Here is a 15,184-nt window from a genome sequence, read left to right on the forward strand (position 1 = left end):
CCTCGAGGGAATTCTCTCCTTTTCTAGTCATGAAATGTGTAATAGTATGCCATTTCTTCAATACTTTTTCAGAAATAATGATATTATCATAAGATACCACTGGGCAATATTGTATAGGAATAACAAGGTCGATTTAACTTTCTACAATCTCTACAGCCCGATTATTCAGTTTCCAAATAAACTTATAACCCACAACCATCATTTTCGTCTTCTTTAAATTGATGTTTAAATGATTCTTTGTAGAATAGTTATATAATGCTAATAAAGAACGTTGCAAGCCTATTGGAGTCCTATCAAACAGGATAGTATTGTCCGCCTAAGAGACCCATGTTATCAGAGTGTTACCCAATTTTGGGGGGTAATTGTGACAAGTCGCAAATGCCTCTTCCATATCTGGCACATATTTGTTGTATAGCAGGGGCACTAAGATGCACCCCGGCTTTACTCCACAATTTGTATTAAATGGCTAACTCAGAAGACCTTCTTCTAATCTCACAGCGACTGTAGTGTCTATAAATAACAATTTTAGGAAATGTAATAGGGCCAAGTCTATATTCTACTTTCAGAGTTCCTCCCACAACAAACAACGCAAAACACAATAGAAAGTGGAAGAGTAATTATTATTACATAAATAAAAGGAGCTCACTGGGTTACGAAAGGTATTTGAAATTAAACATTGTAAAACCCAGATATTATGTGTGGTGCAGCAACCCCCTTCTAAGTCCAGTTTGCTGGACGTTTAATGCATTTAGTGTCGCGGCCCACCTGGTTAATTTACCAAGTAGTATTATGGAGAAAATATTGGAAGCAGAGTTGATCATTGTTAACAATGAAGATCACCAGGGCTATTAGTGCCAGGAGTCTTGATTCTATTAAAGATACAGAGGCGAGCATTATGCTTAAACTCTTTAATGCCACTCATCATTTCAGCTTCTTCAAATCTTAACTTTTAACTGTTCAACACTTTATTTCTAATTTTTTATTTTTTTAAACAGTAAAACCTTTAAACCAAATTGACAAGGGGGGTCCTGGGAGTCTCACTGCCAGACATTAGTCCTGGTTACGAGAGACTTACCCAGAGTCTTTAGCTCACTATCTTTCACAGAGAAGAAATATCCCAAACATATCAGTCTTTGTCTTGCCCTGGGGCAGTCCAGCACCGAAATGCTAGGCAATTCTCCTCTGAACAAGAGTACCAACAGCATCCCCAGACACGTGTTTCGGTCTGGTTGGACCTCATCAGTAGGGAGGAGCTGTACCTCTCTAAGAATAGTGAGCAAGGGGTCCACGTCTGGATTCCCCTAGTAACATAGGGTGAGACCCAAAGTTACTTAAATATGCAAATTGACAAGGGGGGTCCTGGGAGTCTCTCTGCCAGACATTAGTCCTGGTTACGAGAGACTTACCCAGAGTCTTTAGCTCACTATCTTTCACAGAGAAGAAATATCCCAAACATATCAGTCTTTGTCTTGCCCTGGGGCAGTCCAGCACCGAAATGCTAGGCAATTGTCCTCTGAACAAGAGTACCAACAGCATCCCCAGACACGTGTTTCGGTCTGGTTGGACCTCATCAGTAGGGAGGAGCTGTGCCTCTCTAAGAATAGTGAGCAAGGGGTCCACGTCTGGATTCCCCTAGTAACATAGGGTGAGACCCAAAGTTACTTGAATATCCAAATTGACAAGGGGGGTCCTGGGAGTCTCTCTGCCAGACATTAGTCCTGGCTACGAGAGACTTACCCAGAGTCTTTAGCTCACTATCTTTCACAGAGAAGAAATATCCCAAACATATCAGTCTTTGTCCTGCCCTGGGGCAGTCCAGCACCGAAATGCTAGGCAATTCTCCTCTGAACAAGAGTACCAACAGCATCCCCAGACACGTGTTTCGGTCTGGTTGGACCTCATCAGTAGGGAGGAGCTGTGCCTCTCTAAGAATAGTGAGCAAGGGGCCCACGTCTGGATTCCCATATGATATGTTTGGGATATTTCTTCTCTGTGAAAGATTGTGAGCTAAAGACTCTGGGTAAGTCTCTCGTAACCAGGACTAATGTCTGGCAGAGAGACTCACAGGACCCCCCTTGTGAAAGATAGTGAGCTAAAGACTCTGGGTAAGGCTCTTGTGACCAGGACTCATGTCTGGCAGAGAGTCTCCCAGGACCTCCCTTGTTATCTGCATATTTCAAGTAACTTTGGGTTTCACCCTAAGTTACCAGGGGACTCCAGACGTGGACCCCTTGCTCACTATTCTTAGAGAGGCACAGCTACACCCTACTGATGAGGTTCAACCAGACCGAAACACGTGTCTGGGGTTGCTGTTGGTACTCTTGTTCAGAGGAGAATTGCCTAGCATTTCGGTGCTGGACTGCCCCAGGGCAAGACAAAGACTGATATGTTTGGGATATTTCTTCTCTGTGAAAGATAGTGAGCTAAAGACTCTGGGTAAGCCTCTTGTAACCAGGACTCATGTCTGGCAGAGAGTCTCCCAGGACCCCCCTTGTTATCTGCATATTTCAAGTAATTTTGGGTTTCACCCTAAGTTACCAGGGGAATCCAGACGTGGACCCCTTGCTCACTATTCTTAGAGAGGGACAGCTACACCCTACTGATGAGGTTCAACCAGACCGAAACACGTGTCTGGGGTTGCTGTTGGTACTCTTGTTCAGAGGAGAATTGCCTAGCATTTCGGTGCTGGACTGCCCCAGGCCAGGACAAAGACTGATATGTTTGGGATATTTCTTCTCTGTGAAAGATAGTGAGCTAAAGACTCTGGGTAAGGCTCTTGTTACCAGGACTCATGTCTGGCAGAGAGTCTCCCAGGACCCCCCTTGTTATCTGAAACCTTTAAACCAAAACTTCTAGCAACTGGGATTACGAATCCCCATAAGTCCTCAATGTCTCTGTAGTTTTGAAACTTGTCCAACAACCAATCCTTTACCAGCACATCCTTTTCCTCTTATCCTGCCTGTACCTCCTCCTCTTTCTTTGATGAACTTGCAGTAACAGTACAACCGAACATGTCCACTTATTACATCCTCAACATGGAACTTCCCGTGCTTGGGTCCTTCATCTGACTATTGGCCGACTCGTCTATACAGACGCCTCCTGCTAGTTGCCACCCTTTGGCTCAGTTACTTTTGGTCTCCTCACCTAGGACCCAAAAGAAGCACTCAATTACGGTGAGAATATGCAGCTCCTAAAAATGTAATCACATCACAGCAGAAAATAGCAACATACATGTCACGGAAATATATCAACAGCATGTCATTCGATTATCCCACCCTGCGTGTGAGGGAGGGATAATGCTCGCCTCAGTGTCTTTAATAGAATCAAGACTCCCGATTACCAGGTAATAGCCTGGGTAATCTTCATTCTATGTTAAGACCGGAGGCCAGCATTATGCTTGTTCAAAGCTTTCTAATACTACATTAGCTACAGTAGAGCCTTTCTTAAAATAAAAGGTCTTAAACGTAGATTCTGAAGACCAATCTGCAGACTTCAATATATCTTGCAAAGAAGCCCCTGCAGCAAATGCTTTGGACGCCATCACTTCCCTGACAGTGGGCCCCAAAGATGCTGAAGTTTATGCCTGCCCAGTACATGACCTCTCTAACCCACCTGGCTAGGGTGGCTGAAGCTACCGCATGAAAAGGCTTCTAACGCGCTATCAGCAGCTGCTGCGCTCCCGCTGGCCTAAAATCTTTTGTCACTCTCTCATACTCCTTGATGCAACGTGACTGTAGACACATTCTTTGTCCTCTGAACAATCTGGAATGCTACTCCATCTGGATAAAATACTTTCCTGTTCATTTCTAAAGCTTTCACGTCAGAGACTCTCCTACATGACACTAAGCACAAAACCATAGCTAACTTGCCAGACAACTGCTGTACTGATAACTGCTTGTTGCCTGGCCACTGTTTAAAGAGGCAGAAAACCACTTTGACTTCCCACAACATGGAATACCTGGAAGCTGGCGCCTTGCACATTTTCACTCCCCGCAATAATCTCACCACTGCTGGATGTTCCCCGACAGGTCGGCCATCACATCTCTCTTGACCTGTGGAAGTTGCTGACCGATACACTCCTAGTGTGCGAAATGCTCAACCACTCTCGGACAGCTCTGGCAATAAATTTAGAACGTGCACTACAGATGCTGAAATGGGATGAACACACTGCTGGGCACACCATTCCTCCCATTTGGCCCATGCAGCATTGTAGCTTTTAATGGTGGAAGGCGCCTATGAGTCCCTGATACAATTTGGAGCTGCTCTCAAAAGGCAGGCAAGTTCCATCGTTGCCTGAAATCCTGTACGACATCAGCCGCAGGGCCCTGCCTGTACTAAATGTGGTTCACATCTTTCCTTACTGGTTTCCAACAACGTGTTCACATTGGTGGCTTTCTCTCAGATATCCCTCTCCATTGCTGTGGTGTGCCGCAGACATCGGCACTTTCCCCACTTCTTTTTAATATTTACCTTCGTGCCCTTATGAATATCTTAGAGAAATATCATCTCAGATTTAATTTGTATGCTGACAACACCCAGCTTTACATTAGGCTCAATGATGTGGAGGAAGCTCTTGCCTTGGTTAGTAGGTGTTTAGAAGAAATTGGCACCTGGATGGAAAAAAATGGCCTACAGCTTAATCCATTTGGCAGAGTGATATGGGATGCAATACTCAGGTCTCAGCCAAAGTCCAATCAGTCTTTTATAACAATTTAGACTATTGCAATGGACTTTTGGCTGGAGCACCGGGCAATCGGATCCACTGCCTCCAAAAAGCACAAAATGCAGGTGTAAGATTGGTCTTTGATGTAGCTAAAAACACCCATATTTCTGGTCTCCGTCAATCAACACATTGGTTAGCGGTAGAAGGCCGGATTAAATTTAAAATCGGGTTTTTGGTCTACAAATGTCTGACTGGGTGGGCACCAGCTTACTTGACAGATAAATTGAAGCGCTACCGACCAGCTCGAGCCCTCAGGTTTTAAGACCAATATCTTGTTTTTATCCCCAGGACAAACTGTAGTTCGAGAGGAGACCATTGCTTCTCGGTTGTTGGACCTAGACTATGGAATAGTATTCTGCTGAGCCTATGACAGGCAACCTCTTTGTTGAGATTTAGAGCAGGTTTAAAGACCTATCTATTTAAGTAAGCCTGGTGACTGTGGCTTTGGTTGAATTTCTGTGTCATCTGTTTCTATCAGGATTATGTTCTCTCTCTCATTATACAGTATCACCTGCGGACACGATTAAGTTTGTTGTGTACGCGTTATAAATTCTTCAAATTCTAGAGGATGCACCTGCCCCCTCGGATCGCATAGAAGGTCCGCTTCCCATGTGCGAAAATTGTGTTTTTTTCCACCAAATTTCAGATTTTGTCAGGGATTGTGGGTAATAAATTCTGGGTCGATTTGCGCAAGTCAGACCTCTGTGAATTCCTACGGGTGTCTTCTTTTCAGAAATGCATGGGGTTCCCTGTTTTCCTTGGTGGCCTCGACACCCTTGGCCCAAATCTGTAGGTTGTCCACATGAGCAAAATCTGCTCTGCCAAAAGGATTGGGGTTACCAGTGGGTTAGCCTTTTCCCTTTGCGCGCAGGTAGGTGCACCACACATGTGAGGTAAAGTTTTCATCAAGGCATAAGTGGGAAGGTAGGGCATGTGTTGTTGGTGGCGTGTTTCGGTGGGTGGCCAGAGTGAAATGTCTCACATAGCCCGGGGGTTGGATTTAAGTTTAGTGCGATCCCTGCTTTGCAGGGATCTCACAAAACGTATTGTCAAGAAGGATGAGCTATTTCATCCTTGGCACTACGGAGGTAATGTCAAGGACGAGATAGCTCGTCCTTGGCAATTAAGAGGTTAAAGAGTTTAAGCATAATGCTCCTCTCCAGTCTTGACATAGAATCTGTAGTTTGAAGGATTACAGCAAATGCCCTCTTAAAAACTGGAATTAGGTGACTGCTGAGAATATTGAAGCATTGATTGATCAGCTGAAACCTACACTGCATAGCTATGATCCTATCCCGGCCTATTTGGCCAAGAGGCCTGCTCACGCGCTTAGCGTACCCATTCAGCATTTTGCAAACACCTCTCTAGCTCAGGGTTACCCTCCAGTTGAACTTCAGAACTCTTTTTTCACTCCATTGTTAATAAAGCCTTCTCTGGACCATACATTTTGGCAAACTATCGACCTATTGCGGCCCTTTTTTGGCCAGCAAAGATCTTGGAGAAGGTAGTTACCTCTCAGTTGCCGATTTTTTTGGGAGGAAAATTATATCTTGGATTGCTGTCAATCTGCATTTAGGGCAGGTCATGGTCATGGGACTGAGACTGCTTTACTCACTGTTTGGGACGACATTTTAGAGACAGCCGACAAAGGTGACATCAGCATGTTAGTCATGTTTGATTTGTCGGCTTAATTTGATACGGAATATTTTTATGTACTTCTTGCCAGACTTTCTCTCATGGCACACACGTCGGATATAGCTAACAAATTGTTCAGATCCTTCCTGTCAGATCGTGTGCAACAAGTTAAAGCAGGTTCGTTCTTCTCTGAATCTTTGCCTATGGGCTGGGGAGTTCTGCAGGGCTTGTTCCTGTCTCCGATATTGTTCATTCTTTACATATGCCCACTACTGGACATCTTGGCTCAGTTTAATCTGCGTTATCGTTCCTATGCGAATGATACGCAGATATATGCAAGAATCACCCAGCCAAAGGCAGAAATTGAGCACATAGTGAGATGCGCTGAAGAAATTCAAACTTGGATGCAGGACAATATGCTCCAACTAAATCCATCAAAAATTGAGAGTATTGTCTTTGGTCCCAGAAGCAAACTGAATAATGAATTGCGCTCAATACCTTAACCGACCCTGTTTGGACAAACTATGACCTGCTCACTGACAGTGTGGAATTTGGGTGTCATTTCGCAATCCAATATGAAGGGCAATCTTATGATATGATATTTTATTTGTATCGCGCTCATACACAGGTGTTTTAGGTGAATCAGATGGTGAAATCCTGTTACTATAAGATGAAGCTGTTGAAACCATTGCTCCCATTGATCTCTGAGAAGGATTGCCCTATGGTGGTGAGGTCCCTTGTGAACATCAAATTGGACTACTGAAATGTTTTGTTGACTGGCTTGCTTAAACACCAACTTCATCGGTTGCAGGTGCTTCAGAACTCGGCAGTATGTCTGATTTTGTTCACTGTCTTGCAGAGATGCCGTTTCCGGTTTTAAGAGGAGCCTTCATTGGCTCGCAATGCCGGAACAAGTGCAGATTAAGTTGCTGTGACTGGTGTTTAAATGTGTCCATGATCTTGCCCCTGCTGATTTAGTATAGAATATTAGAAAGTATAAACCTTCTGTGCACTGCGCTCAGTGTCTGCTGGTGGTCCCGCCCTCCAGAAGTTTTCTGTCTTAGGCCCCCGAGCCTGGAAAACTATGCCGATACATCTTCGTCAATTGGATTCTCTAATGGCCTTCCGTAATCACTTAAAAACATACCTGTTTGTGAAGTATTTGAATTCACTGGCTTTTAGGTTATTATCATGCCTTCATCTGCCCCTAGATGCAGCTTGCTGCTGGGTTCCCTCTGGAATATGTGCTTTATAAATGCAAAAATCAAATCAAATCAAAATCAAATTATTAAAATGGAGGTGCGCCAACTCGTAGGAATTGAGCCTTGATGAATAATTGAAATAAATAAATGAAACAAAAACTGGGACCAAAAACCCCCTGAACCTGGTGCATATGATGCCTTGGAGCGAATAATGGCGCATCTCACATCATCTGTCAAAATGTTTCAGAAGGGTAGAGGGGTCATAGATGTCAGTTTTAGTACTGGGTATTGACGAGGAGTTGTCGTAATATAATTTAGAAATAGGAGCACCCCAGTCCTTTTCTGATATAGGATTACTGTCCTTGACTGCGTTATCTGCTAAAAAGGTCAGATACAAACACCAACATGTCTACGGGCTTCTTTACGACCCTGGCGGAATGGGTTTAACAGCGCCGGTAAAGGTGCCTGCGCCGTTAAAGCCATACCTCCCTATTATGAGGTCCCCTTGCGGGACCCGCTCTGGACATCTGGTCAGACCAGACGTCCTTTGCGGGTCCTGCGAGGGGACTAGAATGTTAACAACGGGCCCGTCATTAACGGGCCCATTGTTAACATGCTCCCCATTCCCATTGAGCCCTATGTGGGCTCAATGGGAATGGGGATGGTCCGGGTTCCCTGAATGGGGAAATACCGGGCCTGCCAAAGTCGGAGTGGCCCGGTATTTCCCCATTCAGGGACCACGGACCCGAGTTTGGAGGCTGCCTTATTAAGGACATGGCTACCTCCAAACTCGTAATGAGGCCCTATATGCCCTTAGTGCAAAGTATGTTAAAAATCAGACACCAGTTGGCGTTATAAATATTATATTTGTATTCAAGTAGCTAGTTTTTACAACGGGTTCAAAGTGTTCTTGTCTTGTTGATTTTCTCTTCCTGGGTCACAGAAAAGGAATGTGCTATATGCCGTGTAGCAATTTGCAGTCTTTTCTATTCCTCTTAAATTACTATGTCAAAAGGTGTCATAGTATATAGGCGATTATCTAGAACTGTTTTCCTCCATCCAGAGGCAAAGCAAAGAGATAAAGTCATTAATGTAATATCTCCCTGATAAATAAACGATTACTCTCCGATGGTATGTCCGCAATTGTTAAGTAAATAATCTTATGCATGTTTCTCTCTATCCAAATGATTTTGTTTGCCTGTGAGTTGGGAATTAACCCTAAAACAGTGTGTGACATGGATTGAGGCCTATTTACATCGATTTTTAATGTCAGTGTGGCATGATCACTCAGTGAATTGAAACAAATGGGTAGGCCCTGAGTTCGAGCTCTTATGTCAAAGAAGACAATAATCAAGTCTAGAAGAGGTCTTGCCACATGACTTGCCATATCGTCCTCCTTCTGCAAAGCGCACAGACTTTGCCATTAACTTTGCTCAATTGGTGGGAAATACCTGTTGCACCCTAATTTGGTGGCATTGGGAGATTTTAATTTCCATCCCAATTACCCTGCGGACCATGATGCAAAAAAAAAGTGTGGCTTGTATGTCAGACCTTTCTCTAGACCTGTGTAACAATCTTCTCACTCATGGTAGTGGCAACCTACTGGACCTTATTTTTGCTGAGGCTGATAAGGTTTTTAGTTCTACTCCGGTTCCGGTGACCTGGTCCGACCAGTTTTTGGTCCCTTTTTTGGTCAAGGCTCCACTTCAGCTCCCTAAGCCATCTCATGGACTACAACTTCGTAGACCATGGCACAAAGTTGACCAAATGGATGTGAGTGAGACCCTTTATGTGGAGTTTCAGATCTCTAGAGAGAAGGGTGTAGGTCCTTTGTCATCTTTACTAAATACCCTTGAGATAGCGGCCGATAAAGTAGCCCAGAGCCTGCCCCACTTCAGCAAAAGTAAACCTTCTGAGATGTGGTATACTCCAGATTTGAGAGCGTATCGACGTCTGGAGAGGAAATGGCGATGTTCATACGATGTAGATGCACGTAATCTCTACATGCATTCTGTAATTAGATATCATCAAATGATATGTGCTGCTAAAGCCAAATATTATGCATCTAGAATTATGGAGGCACCTTGTACCTCTAAGGACCCCTGTTAGCAATGTTGCTAAACAACCGGATGCTCAATTGACATGCAATGCAATTAGCACTTTTTTCCAAGATAAAATTGTCGATATCCTTGGGGGCAATAAAGAGCATCAAACTGGTGAGCCGGCTTTACAGATTCAGGCTAGCACACCCGCTGAGCAAATTTAAACTTTAGAAAAAAAATGGTGCTCCTATTGATAATAGGAACTCCCGTCCCCTGCACACCTCTAAATATTGGATTACAATATCCAAACAACATGTAATTTTATGTCAATTTTTTACTGATATTTAACTACTCAGTCTATTGGCTTTGTGAATTGTGAAATAAAAAAGAAATGATCAGGAAATACAGGTACGAACACTGCTACTTTCCGGACTGATAATATAACGAACATTTGAGTGCAATTAATAGCTAACACATACATTATTGTTAATTACAGCACATCTTAAAACTACTCCATTACATGACGTTTTCATCATTCCACAACTAGAAGGGGTGTTTGAAGTCGTAAAGACACAGAGAAAAAAGAAACCAAATGAATATATTGTTGCTTTAACTGTTGACTTTGAATTATGAGTATGACAAAGAAGTATTGTGTTTAAAAATGAAAAGTTATTGCTCCTGAAGAAGAGAGACACACTCTAGAAACGCGTAGAGCTCTGAATCAAGAATGTTTTTCCATTTTCTTGAATGTTATATATTTCTTTGAGTGAATTGAACTCAAACATTTGTTAACAAATGGTATTAAAATACTATTATTTTGGTACAAACATCTCATTGAAACTTCTGTGTACATTGAAATAAGTTGGTTCACTAAATGTTCATACTTAATATTTTCATATAAGATTGGCAAAGACAATAGACTGAGTAGTTAAATATCAGTAAAAAATTGACATAAAATTATATGTTATTTGGATATTGTAATCCAATATTTAGAGGTGTGCAGGGGACGGGAGTTCCTATTACAATAGGAACACCATTTTTTTCCATAGTATTACTGACCTATGATACCAAGGTCGATTGTTTTCTCCCCGGCACCCCAAAAGACTATTGAACATATCGACAAGCCAGTGGAGCTTTTGAATTGTTGAATCAAGATAACTTTCTCATTGAAATGCAGGGTGTGCAATTTCCTTTTTCTGTTCTTGCAAATTTAAACTTTAGCCCATAAAGGAGGATGTGGTTAGGAAGGCCCTATTGAGCCTTAAGTCGGCCTCCCTGTCAGATGCAGTTCCCCTCCATATTCTCGAAGCTCTGCCCCACAGAGCTCTTGGCATGCTGACTGAGGCAGTCCAACATTCTTTTGTAATGGGTATGGTCCCCACCCTTGAACATACGGAGGTCCTGCGCCTTCTAAAGAAAACTACCTTGGACCCCAGTTTGCCAGCAAACTATAGACGTATCTCCCTGCTCCCAGCAATAATGAAGCTGCTGGAGGCAGTGTTTACTCCCCAGGTTTTGTCGTTTTTGGAGGAGAATGACTGTTTTCATCGGTTTCAGTCAGGTTTTTGCCCGAAGATTGGGACCGAGTCAGTGATTATTTCATTACTGGACGACCTTGCATTGCTTCAGGACCACAGAGAGACAGGAGTTCTTATTCTCCTTGATCTCTCTGCAGCATTTGATACTGTGGACCACGAGATTTTGCTGACTAGGCTTGAGCAAGCAAGCATAACCGGTTCCACTTTGGCATGGTTCCAGTCCTTTCTGACAGGTCGTTCTCAAACGGTGTCCTTTCAGTCTTGCCATTCTGCTTTGGTAGAATTATTTTGTGATGTTCTACAAGGCTTAGCCCTCTCCCCGCTTCCCTTTAATCTATATGTCCGGCTACAAGTGAATCTCATTATTGAATGCGGAGTGCTTTTTTACTCCTATACAGATGACATGCAGCTAATGTTCCGGTTGGACTCCTCTCAAGCTGCGCCTTGCCTGGAGACTGTGTGACTGCCTGGAGAAAGTGGGTAGTTGGATGGCAGCCAATTGGCTGGAATTGAATGGCAGTAAAACCAAGGTCCTGGTGGTTGGTCCTCAGGAGAAAGCCCACCTTTGGAACTCGCAGCACTGGCCAGAGTCACTCGGCCCGTGCCCACCCAGTGCTCTTCGGTGAAAAGCTTTGGCGTCAAACTATTAACTAACGGGTCCCGGGAGGCTCAAATTTCCGCCATATGTAGCAGCGGGTTTGGAAAACTAAAGGCCTTAAAAAAATCTTCCTCTGCTTCCTTCTGAAAGTAGGACAGGTGACATCGACCATAATTGGTTCGCTTGATTATGGTAATGGTATTTATTTAGGGCAGCCTAAATATCAGATCCATCCATTGCAGGGCCTCCAAAACACTGCAGCTTTGTTACATTGTTTGCACTGGTTACCGATGGCGGCTTGAATTGAGTTTAAGGTTATGTGTATTGTCCACTGTGCCATGCATAACGTAGGCCCCAACTTCTTGAAACAGAAACTTGAAAAATATTGCCCTACGAGAAGTCTGTGGTCGGATTCCCATCAACTTCTTAGGATCCCCAAATTTTGGCAGAAGCGGCTTGGAAGCCTCTCTTTTTCTGTGCTTGCACCCACTCTGTAGAATGCCCTGCTGCTGAGCTTGAGAACGCTAGATGATTACAGGAAAGTCCTGAAGACGCATTTGTTTAATCTCTTTCTTCATCCCTGTTAGGCTTTTTGTGGCCTCCATGAGTCTGTTTTGACCCTGCCACTCCTCTCGCCTATCGCTTAGACGCCTTCGGGCCTTAATTTTGCGCATTACAAGTTCTGTAGTAATAATAATAATAATAATAATAATAATAATAATAATAATAATAATAATAATAATAATGACTGTAGTTCCTCATTATCCAGATGGGCTATGTGATCAAGTGGTTCACAATTTGCATTAAAGCCGGCACAAGCGTGATCTAAAACCCAGTTATCAAGGATATTTTCAATGAGACACTGCATCTCAACTGCAAGTGCTCCATCGGGGGGATCATACAGGTTAATTAATAATCAAGAGTTCACAAATGAACATAAAAGCCCCCTTTATTATGACACATAGGATATTAGAATGGAAGGAATTGGGCATTTCACGTATCTTCAAATTAGCTTTAACTCCAATGCCTGACTGATGTGCAGGGGCCTTATGTGTCCTCAGGGCCCTGACCCCCCTCCTAGCCCCCCACATCTCTCATCCCAACCGCTGTCTTTCTACTGCACTTTCTTAAGCTCACCCTACCCATGGGTGGTTGCACTTACGTTCCTCTCCTTTTAGCATTTACCCTGAGCACTTTGTCATGTGCACCACAGCACCTATCCCTCTCCGCCTCCCCCGTCCCCTCTGCACTTGCACATTCTGAACACTCACAAGGCATAGTACGTTCATCTCCCCTCCCTTTTTATTCTGATTATTATTTGTACTATTAATTCAATTATTTATCTTGTTGTAATTCATTGTCTTCCTTCCTCTGTCCCCACCTTGTTGCCCTGTGGGCGCTTTGAAGCAGTTTTACTAATTGTATAAGCGCCTAACAAGTGACCAATAAATAAATAAATGCAGAGTCCACTAGAGGGCCCAGTCTAGCCGCTCGCCAAACTATAGGATATCTATCAAGCGGAAAGTCAGTACAGAGACAGACATTAAAGTCATTCATTAAAGTGAAAGCTGATGTCTTTAGCAAAGTTATTTATTTTCCAATAGATATATTTGCTTCAATAAACGTGGTTTGAAAGAAAATTCACTGAACATAACTTTTGCCAGTGGCTTCCTTTACGTATTTCAATGACGCATAGAACCTAATTAATAAGCCTGTTCTTTGAAAGGATCATATTTACATATCTGCTGCTTTTATTCGATTTATTTGTTTTCCTCAATTATTGGCAACATTGAGAAAAGTATGATAACACAATATGACACAGAAGCCCTAAGATGCACCTTAGTGCGAGGTTCCTGTATTTTCTGTGTCCTGCCTGGTACAGCCCAACGAACAGTGCAACAACATCTCACCATTGTGTCATCATGAAAGGCTTTGTTTAGGACACATCTCTGAAGGTGCCCAGAGGGGCGTTAAAGGGTCCCCTGTTGCACGTGCGGTCTCCTTGAGGAGATACCTGCATGAACTCCACAGGTCGGTGGTTGGTTTGTGTGAATGATTCTAGGGGGTGTGGCCTGCTGTATTCTGCGCGTGCCCCGGAAGAAATCCCCTGTATAAACGCAGTAACACGTCAAGCAGCCAAATTCTGGGCATGCGAGAGCGAGTGGGACAGGGATGTTACTATATATGGCGATGGCCTCTGCCGGCAGGGGCGGACTGGCCTATCTGCCACTCTGCCACTGGCAGAATCAAAATGGACTTTGGATGGCCCTGGTGCAGATTTTATAATCCACTCTGGGGCCGGTTTTATGAGCCACATTAATATCCATGGATCCATGGAGCATATCTTATATAGTGACTGGAAGCTGACACAGTTAATTAAATCTAAAAAGGATTGGACCTTGATTCTCTTCACCAGTAGTGCCATCTTTGTGACTTGGGTCACACCCTGACATTGTTGCTCTTAAAACAGACTGATAATACTAAGGAATCCCTACACTTACTGACCTTGCCTTGAGGACGACCAATTGGTCGAAACACGTGTTGGGTGATAGAACTATTGGACCTCACCAATAAACCATATCTTGGAAACAGACATTTGGATTCAATATATAAAAGACTTTGTGACTTCATTGATTATTAGCTAGGGTCTATGCGCAGATAAACAACCCAATATTCTGTATCAGTTCATCTCGTATTTGCTTTACATTCACTGTGCTTTTTTTCCACAACACATACATAGTATAATGTTTAGAATATCTTTCTAATGATCGTCCTTTATTGTAAGTAATGTCTTGTTACCATGTGCTTGTCAGCACACCCCCGGTCCTATGGATTGACATTGACTTCTCCACTGCTTAGTTGACAAGGAGAAAGCCTTCAGGAGACCCAGATTACCTGGACTAATATCTGCTCTCATCCGCTGAATACATGATAGATAGTTCAAATTAATAAAATACACTATGGGGCTCGTTTTGAAAGTTCACAGAGTGTGAAGGAAGCCACAAAGGACAGGCGTAGAGGTGACATTCCTGTCTTAGTTTCGGCTCTGGGGCCTTTTCATTGCTTTTGAAGGCAGAGGTTGGGGGCGCAACAGGGTTATGTTTCTGCCTCCCTTTTGCCCTGTACCTTCAAAAGCCCTTTGGTTTTTAAACCAGCATGAGATTACCCCACCAAAAAGCAGGTAGATTACATAGGAAATCATTGTAAACGCTGCCTGTCATGCCTACAGGGCAGGCAGCGTTTACCTGTTTTGCACCACAGAGTTCAAAAGAGAGGTGTAAAGACACTTCTGCCCTTTCTTTAGACTTCTCTTTTGCACTTTGTAGTATAAATGGCGAAAATTGCCCAGTCAGGGCCTGTTTGCTTGTCAGTGCAAAAGCAGTCCCTGTGGGCATTGTGGGTCTTTTTACACAACGAGGTCCTATGCAGTTTAGGGGAATCCTTGC

At 43.4% G+C, this 15,184-nt stretch overlaps 1 protein-coding gene across 2 annotated transcripts in view; it reads left to right on the top strand.

Moving 5' to 3' along the window:
- Positions 1-15,184, top strand: part of EPM2A (EPM2A glucan phosphatase, laforin) — a gene marked incomplete at its 5' end in the record, with an annotated part of 1,251,062 nt that overhangs the window by 800,140 nt on the left and 435,738 nt on the right.

The sequence above is a fragment of the Ambystoma mexicanum genome, chromosome 4p (assembly GCF_040938575.1).
Source record: "Ambystoma mexicanum isolate Mex_15411 chromosome 4p, UKY_AmexF1_1, whole genome shotgun sequence".
NCBI classification, from domain to species: domain Eukaryota; kingdom Metazoa; phylum Chordata; class Amphibia; order Caudata; family Ambystomatidae; genus Ambystoma; species Ambystoma mexicanum.